This window comes from Ixodes scapularis, unplaced genomic scaffold (assembly GCF_016920785.2).
Source record: "Ixodes scapularis isolate PalLabHiFi unplaced genomic scaffold, ASM1692078v2 PGA_scaffold5__190_contigs__length_132052651, whole genome shotgun sequence".
NCBI classification, from domain to species: Eukaryota; Metazoa; Arthropoda; class Arachnida; order Ixodida; family Ixodidae; genus Ixodes; species Ixodes scapularis.
Genome location: NW_024609880.1, coordinates 22,921,993 through 22,935,447, shown reverse-complemented (window position 1 = coordinate 22,935,447; position 13,455 = coordinate 22,921,993). Strand labels below are relative to the sequence as shown.

The 13,455-nt window shown below is 47.2% G+C and overlaps 1 pseudogene; it reads left to right on the top strand.

The window, feature by feature from the left end:
* The first annotated feature begins 6,282 nt into the window (after positions 1-6,282).
* Positions 6,283-12,599, top strand: LOC120843364 (annotated as a pseudogene).
* Positions 12,600-13,455: the final 856 nt, after the last annotated feature.

The following is a 13,455-nucleotide window of genomic DNA, read 5'->3' as shown; positions in this document are numbered from 1 at the left end:
CACAGCTTTTCAAATCCCTTCAACCCTTTGAACCCCTTCAGCCCTTCAGATTTCTTCAGCCCTTCAACCCTTTAGACACCCGAATGAGTGGGAACCAAAGGCCAAAAGTGCAGTTTAAGACGTTGTTGGATGTTTATTTCTGACATTCAATTTTACATGCATGTTTTAACTCAAAACGTCGATAAGAACCAAAGTGTGCCCAATCCCGGTTGCTAGCAGTGTAAACAAACAATATCAGACTAAATCGAAAGAACCGATTCTTTTGTCGCAAAAAAAAATATATTTCGAGGTACCAGTATACAAAAACAACAACACACTGCTTCAACCTTGATCACGCTTCGCGCGAATGATCGTGGAAGGTCAATAAAACTTGGCCACGTACATACCATGAAGTTACAGCGAACTTTACATGTAGGCGTCACACAGCACAAGCAGAAGGCAAACTTTTGGAACCACTCAAACGGACTTGACAGCACTTGAACCAAACAGCAGTAGGTGATGGAAATGACACTCCCGTTCATCGCGAGCCACCAACTGGATGTCAGCTTGAATCTCCCGCACGTGAAAAGGAGGGCGCCCGGAAGTCGAGACACTCGGTGAAGTTCGCCGGCCGTGCGGGATAGAACGGAGTGGGTGACCGAGATTGGGGAGTTTTAGAATAGAACTGGTGTAGGTGGAACACCTACTTTATGAGGATGTCTTGATCATCCTCATAAAGTAGGTGTACCACTATGTAGCACGAACTCATTTCAACAATCTTTCATTCCCAAAACTTCTTTGGATTGGAACCGCCTTCCCACCTCCATCGCCATAATCCAGGCGGATGATTTGTTTAAAACTGCTGTTTCTACTTTTTTTATTTTTCATAACTAATATGTGCTTTGCGTTTAAGTTATTCATTGTATAATTTTTCTTGTTGAATACAACCCACTCCCCTCTGTAATGCCGTTGGCCCTGAGGGTATTGAAATAAATAAATAAATAAATAGATAAATAGCACACGCTAAAGCTTTGCGTACGTAAAGAATAGCGTCGTCGCCACTGCACATGCGCCGAATGCTAACTACGTTTTGCGCTTTGCGTGCGCTATTTTAGCGTATGCTATTTCTTGGAATTTGCGTGCGTACACAGAGTCTGCGCTCCTCCAAAGATAATTTGGGATGAGAAGTTGGCTAAAGCCAAGACGAGCACAGTTAAAAAATGGTGGCTTCCAGGACCATGTCTGCGGCCGCTTTGGCGGTGTCGAGAGTGCAACGTCGGCGGCATCCTCGCAGCTGCGATTTTTAATACGGGACGACATTGCACTCTGTTTCGCAACAATTACCGGCAACTTGATGCTTCCGACGCGCGAACATTTTTCGGCGAAGGCATGGTGTCCGAAGGTCAGTACACGAGGCCTCTCTTAACGAGGCGACGCAAGCGGACACAACCGGTCGACCGCTCGCGTCGCATCTCACGTTTAAACAAATCTAAAATGTTACTCTGGACCAAAAGACTTGTTTTTCCTCAAGTTAGAGCATTTCGTGCGTGAAATAAAAATTGTGCCCGTATCTTGGTGGTGTTGCAAGCGCGAGATACTTCGGGTTTTGCGTCGCGGAAAACAAACGCTATTCTAAAACTCTCTTGCATACCGTGCGCCAACGCAAGCGCTGAATTTAGCGCTAAAAATACGTACGTTATTCTAAAAGTTCCTATTGACGGAGCCGACCATGTACAGTTTCATAAAGTCCGGCCAAGGCGGAACTGGCGGCAGCCGAGATTGTGCTCCGTGAGCTGGCGGCGACACCACTGGCGTCGGTAATTATTCTTTCGAGCCTGTCTCTCCCACGGCCTTTCGCCACCTCTAAAGCTTGACGACACGCCACCGTGCGCCCGGACAGCGGCGTCCCTCGCAGCCGACCGTCGATTTTCATAGGGTCCCCCGAACACACGGTCCCCGCACACTGCAGGATTTCTATAAACGAGGACGCAAATCGTTTGGCCAAGCTGGACTACGTGTGGACACCGTCTGCTACCACCACGAAAACGGCGACAACACGCAGGGTTCACTCCTTGACTAGGACCAAGGTATATGTATGGATGGTAGCGAAGCTTCCATAGAAGCCCGTGGGCGCAAAGATGGCGGATCATGGGGCGCAGCGCCATCTGTTAGATGCGCGGCATTGTCATTAGTCATGCTCGCCTGTGACGTACAGGAAGTGACGCTTTATGAAAAAGAAACACGATATGACGCAATTTCCTCATGGTTGTGACGTCACGATTTTTTTTGGCGCGAAATTGAAATGATTTTTACCGGTGGCGCGAAATATAAATTGTTTTCGAATGTTCTACATTCCTGCGCAAGTACCGTCCTTCATACCTTGCTTCACGCGTCATAGCCTTGTTTCTATCAATCACTCCCATGTAATTCCTCTTACAAAAGAACCAGTTTTTTTTTATCAGTTTTGGGAACCACCAATAAGTTCCTATGTTTTTCAACTAAGCAGTGTATTACAGCACGCCTATGAAAGCATATTTATTATTGTTATAATGACTGGTTTGCCAAGAAAGACAAAAAGGCACAAGCTTGGTTTACACAGTTTATTATATACGAACTTACAACACCACCACTGAACACTTAAAGATAGATATGGCGTTAAAAACATAGTGAAATGAGGTTTGGACAACTCTATGCACGCACTTAATACTCTCAACAGGAGGCACGTTTACTCATTTATCTTGCACTGTTCACAATGAGAGCTCGTAACTAGGTTAGCCGCCTCGGTGGCTCCGAGGCGAAAGCGCCGGCCTACGGATCCCCATGTGGCGGTTTCGAATCCCGACCGAGGTGCCCGCAATCTGACGGAGGCTTATTGCGGAGAAGGCGCCGTGCAACCGAGCTTTCGGTTGCACGTCAAAAGATCCCCAGGTGGTCTAAATTAATCCTCAGTCCTCCGCTGAGGCGTGCCAGATGCCCGTCGTTTGTTTGGCACGTAAAACTCCCAAATTTGACTTTTTTCGTAACTAGGTTTAACCATATCAATCAGAGGTGGAAGTGCGGGGCTGTGCATGTCTTTTGCATTTGAATGACCACATAAATTAATGGTTTAAGAAATTGTGAAAATTGAGACCTTTCGTTATAGTACATGCGCTCGCCAAACATATTGTGTTCCACAGCTTGGCTGTCTATGTGAGGGTTAGTACGCAAGACGCTGCCACAAATTGACAAAAAAAAAAGCATTAAAAATGTTAATAATTCGCTCTGTTGCAAATTGTTAGCACCATACTGACTCACTGATTTACCTTTCATCGCAGTTTGATGAACTTTTGTATACCTCAGACAGCCAAACATTAATCCAGGTTTATGTTTCATGTCGTCACACAGCAGAAGTAAACATCGAGGTCAACGCTTGTTCTCACACACTCTTCAATCATGCACAAGGAGTGTAGAGTGTTTACCAACCTGGAAAACCTAAAATTCTCAAGTCATGCGGATTATATTGAAAGGACAGGGTTCCTAGTCAGTAAGTTCCAACTTCCTAGTCAGTAAGAATGATGAACGAAAGTGAAACTACAGCGTGCAGCGAAGCCCGATGATTGCACGTTGGTGCCGCTGCACTGAACAACATTGCTTGACACGTCACTAGGCAGCGCAGGCTACTAAGCACTCCCTGAACCGAAGTAACGGTCAACATTTTAGCGAAATAGTCAGGAAAACTTTGGGAAAATTGGGGAATTTCGAATAAGTGATCTGGTAGACACCCGGTCCCCTCATTCAAGTGAGCGACGTCAACTAGAACTATACAGCGAGGGTCGAATGCATGAATCTAACATATTTTAAATAGAATGAAAAAAATCAGTCTTGCACGCTGTGACACTAAAATTTTGATATTGATTCATGGAAAACTCAAGCTCATCTAGCTGAACCTGTACGTTAATTGCAGTGTCTGAGCATACGAAGCGGACTTTTACACTTTATTTAAAGTATGCTAGATTCATTTGGTCATCGCTGTAGACAGTTTCGGCAAAGCGTGTGATAATTAAGAGGTATGTACTCGCACAATCCGGTATTCTAGCGCGAGCAGTGAATGCAGCATATAAGACAAAGTAAAGGCGGTTCCTGTGGGCATAACGCAAGTGTTGTCTCATCTGCAGTGCCTCTGGACTTGTTGCTTGGTTCTGCGTCTCACAGCTGCATCAAAAAGCTCAGAAGTCTTTTTACGGGCAAACCAATAAAGCCTCACCCTTGCAAACAAAGCAAATAAAGCAAGGGAAATTGGCGTTCGCACCAGACTATGACCGTGTTATGGAGAATGTGCTATCGAGTGCATCTTGGTTGAGATGGCGAGCCAGAAGGTATTGAAACCATACTCAGATGTCAGGTGCTCGCAATACAGCATCACAGACCGAATGGTCAAGAAGAAACCGCGACTGCAAGCAGGCTGCCGTGGGCACTTGAAAACGTTAAGGCTTTCGAACATGAGAAGGCATTCTTCCAGAAACACTATGAACAGAGCCTTCGTGCATTGCAGACACATATGCACTCTTCCAGCGTTTCTGTGAGCTGTTCAAGCTATCAAAAAGACGATAAATTTTTTCAATAAACCGGGCCGTGTGGATAGCTTCAACTGGCAGTTGCTGGAAAGTAACCATGGCAAACATTGCAGCAGCACTGTGATTACTGAATATTTGCGCTGCTAGCTTCACTTACATCTTGGAGGCAAAAGTCAAATTAAAATGCTTTTCACTGATCCTTGGCATGAATCGGATTTCAAGCTGTTTGTCTTTTTCGTAGGCTTCCCTGAGGAAAGAGGTTCTCAACGTGTGGTCTCCAGCTTGAAAATTGTACTCGAAGAACATATTTTGTGAGCACTTCAGCAGATGCGGAACATCAAATAGAAAAAAAGTGGCTTCTCATTCACAGTTATTTAGGGCTTCTCAGGGGTAACAAGGCCATTAAAAACAGCAACATTTTGATTCCCTTGGTCACATACGACCGCTACTGGCTCCAGGCCGGCTTCCACAAGCAAATTGTGGCACTGGAAAAGGCGGTCTCGCAAAATGTTGGCAGGTGTTCCCCCATGAGCAAAAAAAAAAAAATAGCCAAGTGGCTGCTTCCATGGCGTGCGAATGCATTTAGCCATAAACACAAGACAAGAGCTTTGTTTGCGAGGTTATGGCCTCTTCCAGTGTTACTTTCTTCGAGCCCTCCGAGCCTGTCCACAGATGGGTTGTACGAGAGATCTTTCGTGATGTGCATCTCGTCAAAGACAATGATACATGGCTTGTCTTCTGGTGAAAAAGAGGCTGCGCGCCTTTTGACAAGTTTGAAAACTTCGGGGTAAAAACCAACCCTCAAGGGAACACGCTGAAGCCAAAGCTGTAACGACCTAACGGATAGGAGCCTCAACAATTGCCTACAGTACCGGTAACCCTTAGGGCTGTGAAACTACAAGCCCAAGGCAAAATCTTTGTTCTGGCTGCACCACCGCCTGCCAAACCTGCTTGCATTGGACACCTTCAGCTGAGCTTCCACAAGGGCAGCAACGGCTGGAGACACAAGGCTACGTACACTTTCAACTATCTCAGTAGCAGTCAGCATATCACGCCGCCGCTGCAGTCGTCGCTGCAGTCTCTTGTGTTTCTGAAGCTGTCGAAGTTTGGCCCTCAACACGTCCATCTTCCCCTGGCCCTCGGTGCGGGTGGCAGAGGACCCTACAAGGAGAAACCAAAAGCAATTATGAAACGTTTCGAGAATCAATGAAAGAGACAATGTACCTCCACTGTAGAAAATGTGGAAGTACAAGTAAACTTTGTGCATTATGACAGACACCTACGTTGGTGAGAAACTGTAGAAGTCGAAGTCACCGACGCATCATAGTCGATAAGGGAAGGTTCGGGCGCCCACACATCGTTTCCTCCAGACGGCAGACCATGTCCATCCATCGCGTATGTGTGATCCACTACAAAAAACAAAACAAAGGAAACAAAGCGACAGAGTGGTTACAAGAAGCTGAACCAGCTATAGCCGGTCAAGTACTGTGCGACAAAGTAATCTTCAAAGACTGTCCTAAACAATGTACACTATCAAAACTTACCATGAACTCTGGTTGGAAGGCTAGTCTTCGAGCTACAGGTCACAGCCGTGAGACTGCTCCCCCCATCTGCAAAGCAATGACGAGGCAAATAAAAAATCTGTCAAAAACATTAGTCATTTTATTGTATTGTAAAAAAAGGGTCATAGATGTTTTGCATGTTTCCCAAGAAAGCACAAGTACTGGGAACACACTCTATCATAGAAAGGATGGCTACTACGCGACAGTCCAAAATATACAAGAAACATGGCCTGCTACACTTCTCCGCCAATATGCAATTGCTTTTACCTTGTTACGTAGTGCGGTGCGTGTGACACCGTGATGATGTAGGCCCACCGGTGCTACTGCTTCTGGCCAGTGTGGGCTCGCCCCCGCTGATCAAGTGGCCAGGGCTGCTGCTCTGGACGGCATCTCCGGCACCTATGCAAAGTTAAGCACACAAGTTATGTACACTGAAACAGTTCCCTGCATCTGCATGTGAAATACCTTCTGAATAAGCTTAAATTCTCAGCAATAATAAAAACAGGATTGTGTGCTTACCTTCAGTGGTGAAATATGCTGGCATTGCATGACAACGCTGCCTTCCTCAATAAAGAAATGCAGCTTGAAGTGCCTGGAGCATACCGCCCGTTCCCGCAGCTGCTGTGGTGTCTTGTTCTGTAGGCTTGTGTTCCGGCAGAACTGAACCCAAACCCTCCGCCTGGATGTAAAGCAGTGTATTACTTTACATACCCTGGGCTAAAGTGGACATTTAAGAAAGAAACAAGATTACAGAATAATGTTAGCGATAAACTAGTGACATCATTGACATCGTCTCCCGTCTCGGTCCAGCGAACGCCATGAGCGCGGAGCACACCTCTGTGCCCGTGAGGTTAGATAGGTCCACAACGCAGACGATTAAATAACTAGATTTCCGAGCACGACATCTACAGCCAGTAGACCTGACAGTTGCCAGCATGTTAGAGGGACCACACCAAACACGTTTCAAGCAGCAAGGATGTTTTAGTGTTATTCACACCATAATATGAAAGTTCGTTAAAACTGAAATGTTCAGTCATTCTCTTTTATTAGGTTTTTGGGGTCACGCAGCCGTTCAGCAGAGGTCAAGCAAAGCCGCCACAAATATCTGAGATTAGTTTCGTCTCGCGCAGCTTGGAACGAAGACTGGGCCCAAAAAAGCTCGATCAACGGGTGCCTATTACTAAGTGAGCATGCATGAGGGCCCATAGAAGAGGTCAAGAACTTACCAGACATCACCGGAAAACGGACATTAGGACATCAGGCATAGCTGCAGTGGGCACCGCTGCTAAAAGTTTCACCTAGCAGAGTCCACAGGAAAACGATGGAGTGTAATGCCAGCGGTGCAGTCATCACTTGGGCATCGCGCTTCCGAGCAGCGTCTCTTTACATGGGGCAGGCTCATCGTCCCGACGAACGGAACGTTGGACGGGCCCGGCGGGCGCTCGACGACAAAACCCACAGAACGGCGCAATAGGCTTTAACTAGAACAAACCGCTTTGCACTCGGACACGTGGGGAAACTTACAACCACGAATTTGTTAAACAATTGCAAAGTGAAAGTTTTACAGGAGCTACAGAAATGCAGGCACACTGGTAAACGCAAACAATGCCAACACAAGACGTATCAGGACTGCGAACTTCTGCCGACGCTGAAAAATAGCGACGTTGTAGATGTCGCAACGAGTACGCACAACATAATACATATTAAACGTAACCTAAAAAATCACCCATCTGAACATGCTTAAACTAAGTCATTATGAATAAATAATACTTTGATTTAAAGCGAACTATATTAAACACCAAAAATGTCTCTTTAATATTTTATCAGCTTAGTGTTCGGCCGCGCAAAACACAGTCGCACTGCGGTAGCGCGGCCTCCAGGGTGATGACGCTGACAATTGGTTTTGGGCCGCTTTTTTGCTCGACTTTCGCGACCCATATGAATTGACCTTGCTAGGACCTTGACAAGCTAGCGCCACTAGCGCTGCTAGCAGCCAGCAGCCCGCTCGGGCGCTGCCCGAGCGGGCTGCTAGCGGCTAGGCAGAAATAGGCCTACCAGACCGGTGGCTTACTGGGTGAGGCTTTTTCTCCTCGCCGAATCCATGCGTGCTGAGTTCCTCGAACCCACGTATCTTCTGTCAAAACTGTAATCATATATAGTGGCGCTCAGGGGCGGATACAGGAATTTCCTGAAGGGGGGGGGGGGGGGGGGGGGGGGTGTCAGCTGTTGGTCAGCGTACCATATGTTTAGGAACCCCTTCCCCCTCTCCCTCGTTTAGCGCTCTAAATTTTACACATGCAGAAATCAAGAGGGGGGTCAGGACATCCGGACCCCCCCCCCCCCCCCCTCTAAATCCGCCCCTGGTGGCGCTGCGGTCAAGTCTTTCTTCACTTTTCCCCCCGTTTGGCGCGGTCGCTACGCTCCTCTTCCTTGCGTTGATGGTGTCGTGTTGACGCGAATCGCGCGCTGTTTTGCGTTGAGTATGAAGTGCGGTTTTATTAGATAGTTTCTCTCGGCGACATATGCACTTGATGACAATAAGTAAGGGTCCCGTATGCCTTCCTGTTATGCGCCACGCTGCACAAGCGGCTATCGTAACGATGCCTCTGGCCACCACTTCGCACCACCACATTCTCAAGAAAAAAGGGCGTAAAAGGGTGTCTCGTTACACCCTTTGTCCCATATAATACACCCCGAAACTTCAATTCGACGTACTGAGCACTATAGTCGAACAGACGGCCCCAAATTTTACCAGGGGCTTAAAAACGGTGCGATGTAACTTATTAAATATCTAAAGTACACTCTTAGAAAAAAGGTTATGGATAGTCCTCCCTTAGGGGAGGAACGGTCTTGTAACCTATGTTCCTTTAGAAAGAGAGAAACTTTCGTCCCTGGAGCAGGGGAGCAAAGTTCGTCCGTCGCCTGCATATCACTATGGCGGCCCCGAATCGAGCAAATCGAGCCCAATAAGGCTTGACGAGGACGCTACGTCTCTTGTACGGGACGAGAGGAGCAGCAAATAAAAGCGTAACACGAGCTTTCCGCGAACTGTGTTTATTTCCGAAGCAAGGTACAGAAACTTGCGTTTCGAAAGCAGTTACTCAGTCTTCTCGTCGAGAGCACTGCGATGTTAAACAAAGACAACCCATGCCCAGTTACTTCGCGCAATTTGCGTCTTACCTTGAGTGTTCCTTGAGTGACTATTCCCTCGTCAACCGCACATCACGGAGAAGGGCAAACTCAATCCGCGAAATCAAAAGCCGCTCTCGAAAGAACAAACTCGAAGCCGCTGTTTATCGCGTAGCGTGAAAAAAGGTTAAATCGCTAGCCACCAGATGGTGGGGTCAAGAGAGTAATTGCAAGTAGCTAGGCTAGGTGGCGCTAGGTACCGCCCAATTCATGTTCTACAAAAAATAATTTTATAACCTCAGGCCACTATTGCACTGGGGCCACTGGGGGGATCCTCTACTATACAACATTACGCTTATGAAAAGCATCAGGTGAACATACATTGAGCACATACAGCACACACAAATATCAATACAACGGAACACCACACTAACCCGAACACTACACCCGTGCTCTGCGTTTCCGTCTTTTATACTGGTCGTTTTGAACGGACGGAATTTTTCGGTGACTGAATAAGCAATAAAAAATATTCCCAGCATGTTGATTTTTTCCCAGCAATGTCATACATCTAAGAGTATTTTGAATGGCTCAGGGGATGAATCTCTTATTAAAAAGCAAACGCTCGATCATGCCGTAATTATTTGGAAGCCAATAAATCAAGCTGCTCCAATGCGGTTCGAAGCCATGAGCTTGTTTCCCCGCACGGCACGTCGTAGGCTGTATTTCTATTGTAGTGTTTGTTTTTATATTTGTGCTGTTCGCGCAAAGCTTCAATTGCCGTCTTGAATTAATCTCTGTAGAGCGGATATTCACTCAGCTGGAAGTGATGCTTTACGGGTTGAGAAATCGCTTTTCGATCAACTTGAATGCAGTCAAAGCCGCGACTTGCGGCGGGTGTTAAGTGTACGGAGCTACGCCGTGGCGAGCCCATAAACTCCTAGCGCTCATCCCAGCGCGCCACTTGGAGGGCAGTTTCTCCAGGAACCGTAGTATATTTAAACACCAAAATAAAGGGTAGTTTTTTGGGGTTTTTTTCTGATTTTACCTACTATTGTTTTTTAATGCTAAAATTCCACAATGTAAATATACGTACTTTCCCTCACGATTTCGTACTGTTGTCCTTGTCCCAGAGTGCAATCGCTCTCGGGGACGAGACAATTCCGACAGTCACATAGGCCACTGTACGATAGGAGCTTATACTGTTCAGACCAGCGTTCCAACATGACTATCCTCACGTCGATCGATTGCACGTAATCCCTCAAGAGGTATTAAACTTTTTAATGTAAAGCGGAATGTCAACCCGCGACACCCCGCCCCCTCCGATCACGGCCCGACCAGCGGCATCAATGCCCGACAGTTTACGATCTCATCTTCTTGTTACACCACTGATACGCGAACACACGGTCACATCGGCGATAATTCCAGTCTTCTGTTCACAACCCACAACACTGCCATCACGATGTTGAGCTATGTTGTTGACACGCACAAATACAGAACCACGTTGAACGCCGGTGGCACTCGGCATTGGAAAACAGAACCGAACTGAGCACGGAAGGCACCCAGGCAGCCGGCAACAAAACCTGCCTGTCTTGGACACAGTTCCTGCGGTTTCGTCGACGTCGAAAACGTCGACACCGTTTCGCGTGGTTTCGCTAATGTAGTTCCGTGCCGCGCGAGTCCCGCAATCCGGAGACAGCCAACTCCCAGTGTACGTGGCGCTACTGGCACGGCTCCGGAACTTCGCTGTTTCTAGCGGCTTCGTTTGCTCGTTTGATAAAATTAGTGATAAAAACGTCAATGCAACCGAAATTTTCTGCACGTTTAGACTAGAAGATGGAATTACAGACGGCTTTCTCTACGGCTGAAGCTCAATCAACTCAACAGCTATTTAAGAAACAACGTACGCGATGTGCTCGAAAAACGAAACCGAAGGAAGATGAGTCCCGAGGGCGAAAGCTTTCTCCCGTCTGCCTGGAGAAGGAGAAAAACGTTTCGTTCCTCCCCCTTTCTCGTGTCCGCTTGGGGGCGCGTCAGTAGAAGGGAGGAAGACGCGCCGTTGCTACTTTTTTCCTCCATTTTTTCAAGTGTGCGCATTAAAGACCACAGAAAGAAAACACTGAGTTTTTACAGTACGGCCTAGAAAACCCCGATTTTTTTTTTTTTTTTGAGTCAGTAAAACGTACATTAGCTATTTTAATAAGTTGTACCAGACGGCTATGAAGCCCCTCGTAAAATTTCGGGTCGTCTGTTCGACTGTAGGGCGCTGTACGTCGAATTGAAGTTTTGGGGTGTAATATATGGGACAAAGGGTGTAAGAATACACCCTTTTACACCCTTTTTTCTCGAGAGTGCACGAAATCTGATAGAATTCAAAAGGTGGAAGCAGGCGTTGCACCGTAAGGACAGGCGACTCACGGGCATATCAAAGGTATGCAAGCACCATTTCGAGGCTGACGACATTGTCAAGTACAATAAACATGCTGTAAATGAACAGGAACTGCTCATTTCGCGTGGGAAACGGGAGCTAGCGCCCGGCACTATCACTCGGCTATTGACTGGCCTTCCTGAGCGAATCTCCAAACCAAAGTTGACGTGCAGGCGAAAGTCGCCCGGAAAATCTTGTGCGTCGGCCACTGTGCTTAGGGAAACTTGCGGTGACGCTGCGTCTTGCGCGATCGAGTGATATGTGCGTAGACGGTGAGGCAGAAACGGCGCCGCCGCCCTACTCGTCTGATTCTCGCGCTCCGGGTCTGAGACTCGTCGATTTAACGACCGCGGCCCGGCCTTCCACAAACTGGAGGCTCGAACTGATTGACGGTGAGTCCACAGGAAGAACGTGTGGCGTTTTCTACATGCGGCATCTCGTGGCTTGGGGGACCATGGGTACCAGAAAGTAGGCGCACATGGCATGGTTGTCTATTACCTCGCTGGTTACGTCCACAAGAAGGTGACAAAAAACAAAATCTCGCGATGAATGCCAGACTATGCTGACAGCTACCCCCGAACAACTCGATTCACATCACTCCGACTTGCTTCAGAGGCATCTGACTGAACTGAGGTCGTTTAAGCCAGGGTGACTTCGGCAACCCTGGCTTACTGGGGCTGCACACAGTGATCACAAAGATAGAGAAAACTGTTTCCCAGACACTGGACAAGACTCCTGTGTTTGGGGACCTGTTTTGGGAAGTGATAGACAATTTGGAAAAGGCTTCTTTACCTGAATTGGGATGTGCTGAGCATTGTCAGGAAGTTACAGCCATGGTTATCAAGTTTTATGTTGTCATGCCCATGCACTTCTTTTCAAGAAAAAAGGAACGGTGAAATGTTGATCACTCAGCAAGTACACCTAGCAAAGAAAAGGGCTAAGCTGATTTAAGCCATCTTGTTAGACTGCTCAATAAAGAATATTTTTGTCGTGAATTTATTTTGTTCGCCTGATAAGAAATTCCGCAGATACAATGCTAATAGGCCACGATTCTCGGGTGCCAGCCCTGAAATAGCGCGTTTCCAGCTCCAATTAATATTTATTGCATATAACATCGTTACCCTGGGCAGAAAGGTGAAAACCCGTACGCAAGTGCGCCTTCCAGCTCGCGACTTAAGATATTGAGAAGTAAATAATGAAAGAAGGTGGCGTACGCTCGCACGCGCGCAAACCCGAGCGTTACCTCCTCCCGTAACCCGTTAATAGATCATTTGGAATGAACCGCTGAGATAAACGACCACAGAAGACCAGATTAGACGAGCGCGTTCGCAAATATTTTAAATTATATACGCTCGGTTGATGAGCAGCACGTAAGCTCTCATTAGAATTACGAGCGATGCCCCAGAACGCAAGAAAGAGCAATGTAAACAAATATGACAGCAAATGGCTAGCGTACTTGTGCACCGCTGACTTGTTATATAATTTAAAATTGCGTCTTAAGTTCTTTGAATTATGCAGGGCGGGTGGGAGTCGATTGAGAGCACGCCGAGACACGCCGCCGCGTTTCTACCCTGCAGCCGCAGCAGACGACGCGAGAGCCATGAAGAAAGTAGAGCCTCCCTATCCTCTGTTTCATACTTAGCGTGCAACGCTGTCAAAGTTACTGGCGCGAGCGCGTGGCTTCATCAGTGGTTTTGTTTGCGCGAGAACGCGTGCAAATGATCAACCAGATTAAGCCCGACGCTCGCGCCAGTAGCTTTGCTAAGTATGAAACAGAGTATAAAAGAAAGACTCGACTGCAGCGCCG